The 2,500-nt window shown below is 39.0% G+C and overlaps 1 protein-coding gene across 2 annotated transcripts in view; it reads left to right on the forward strand.

The window, feature by feature from the left end:
• Window positions 1-2,500, forward strand: part of LOC144970317 (sperm flagellar protein 2-like) — an 88,509-nt gene that overhangs the window by 22,787 nt on the left and 63,222 nt on the right. The gene's annotated exons all lie outside the window — the stretch shown is intronic.

Consider the following 2,500-nt stretch of genomic DNA (forward strand, 5'->3'; position numbering starts at 1 on the left):
TGAGTCTCGATGACTAGGGTGAGTCTCGATGACAAGGGTGAGTCTCGATGACTAGGGTGAGTCTCGATGACTAGGGTGAGTCTCGTTGACCAGGGTGAGTCTCGATGACCAGGGTGAGTCTCGATGACTAGGGTGAGTCTCGATGACTAGGGTGAATCTTGATGACCAGGGTGAGTCTCGATGACTAGGGTGAGTCTCGATGACTAGGGTGAGTCTCGATGACTAGGGTGAGTCTCGATGACTAGGGTGAGTCTCGATGACTAGGGTGAGTCTCGATGACTAGGGTGAATCTCGATGACTAGGGTGAGTCTCGATGACTAGGGTGAGTCTCGATGACTAGGGTGAGTCTCAATGACTAGGGTGAGTCTCGATGACCAGGGTGAGTCTCGATGACTAGGGTGAGTCTCGATGACCAGGGTGAGTCTCGATGACCAGGGTGAGTCTCGATGACTAGGGTGAGTCTCGATGACCGCGTCAATACCTCAGTCATCGATGCTTTCATTCAATACCCAGTCATTGGTATTGGGTATTGACGTTATATCATAGTTTTCAGTCATCGATGCTTTCATTCAATACCCAGTCATTGGTATTGGGTATTGACGTTATATCATAGTTTTCAGTCATCGATGCTTTCATTCAATACCCAGTCATTAGTATTGGGTATTGACGTTATATCATAGTTTTCAGTCATCGATGCTTTCATTCAATACCCAGTCATTGGTATTGGGTATTGACGTTATATCATAGTTTTCAGTCACCGATGCTTTCATTCAATACCCAGTCATTGGTATTAGGTATTGACGTTATATCATAGTTTTAAAATAGCTAGCAAAACTCAAAAATCGTGTTTATAGGTATCAATGGTTTCTTTTTATACAAAGTGAATTTATTTAATGTATTTTAATTTTTAATGCAAAAAAGCCGTCCAAAGCTCAGTTGAAGTGCTCTTTTTCTCAGGAATTCCCGACTTTTCCTTGCCGAGAAGTATTGAGTTAAGTCATTGATGTATCGTCAAGACTTCTACCCAGCACTAGTGGAGGGGATTGGGGTGGGTGGGTGGGGGGGGGGGGGGGCTATTCCATTCATTTTTTTTTCAGAATTTAAGTACAAGGTTATATCCCTTGTATAACAATGTCAAAAATTGGCACCTTAAATCCAACAAAACCTTCTCCTCTATAACGAACATTTCCATCCAGTCCAGTCAACTCAAAAAAACAAAAACCTATCCTTATTAATTTATTCAGAAAATTTATGGTAAAAATTATCTGTCATCAATTTTTCTGGGATAATTGATAGAAAATACTCAAAGTCTGTTTTTTTTTGTTTTGTTTTTGTTTTTTTACGATAACTACTATGTTACTAGTGTGCATCTTGTGTGAGTGTGTCTATGTCAATATTGTATTGTTATAAATGTGTAACCAAATGACAAATTGCCACTTTTTCGGGAACAATAAAGATATATTATTATTATTATTATAGTACCAGACGAATTACAAAAATAACATCTCTGTTAATGTTTGTTTTATTTGGTGAGGGGGGGGGGGGAGGAGGAGGAGAGAATTTTTTATGTTTGTCTTTATTCTTCCTCTCTTTTTTTCTGTTTTAACCTTTAAACAAACTGCGAAATTTAGAGAGTCCACACTTTCCAACTTCCTCACTTATCCTCTTGGTGCTTCAGTTTCACAGAAGGCCGAGGAGTGTCCACTCTACGAAAGATATATTATCCAAGTTCTGTTGACAACTTCTATTGACTTGGGCTGGAAAATATAAATATGTAAATGTAATATAACTGAAATAGAACAAAATGGACCATTGATATAGCGCAATATCCACTTAATGTGCTCAAAGTGCTTTACAAGTGGTTCCTGGCCAACAGCAACACTTAACACGTAGGACGAGGCATGACACCTGTTAGGCGATATTACAATCTTTTTCAGACAGAGACAGTGCTGTTAATGACCAGATACTCATTTTACACCTGAGTACGGTGAGAGAATATGAGTAAAGAGCCTTTTCCAAGGTTTCAACTTTGCACCGATTGAGGTTCGAACCCAGGACCTTCCGATCCAAAAGTGCAACAAATAAAAACGAATGAATGACTTTATCCTTTCATGCTATATAAAAACGGTTCTCAAGCAAAAGGTCCAGTACCAGCTCCAGATGCAGATGAGATTTTTCTGGGTCCTCTGTTTAACCAGCACTGAGTGGGTAATTGGATCATCCTTTCCAAATGGTTACAAGTAATTGTCTCTGTTTATCAAACACTATTCCACTGGCTCTGAAGCAGCCCTCTTTACAATTTATCTACATATATCAGTGTCATTGTTTTGCCAGTAAACTTTGGGTTTCCAATGAAATTTTATGAATTTGCCTTTTTGTTTGTTTTTCTCTCTTGCTTATTTTTGTTTTGTTTTGTTTGTGTTTTTTTTTGTTATTATATTTTTTTGGTCGGGGGTGGTGGGGGAGGGGTGGGGGTTTGGATTTTTTAGGTTTTTTTTTG

The sequence above is a fragment of the Berghia stephanieae genome, chromosome 1 (assembly GCF_034508935.2).
Source record: "Berghia stephanieae isolate SIO BIC M18660-M18661 chromosome 1, UCSD_Bste_1.3, whole genome shotgun sequence".
NCBI classification, from domain to species: Eukaryota; Metazoa; Mollusca; class Gastropoda; order Nudibranchia; family Aeolidiidae; genus Berghia; species Berghia stephanieae.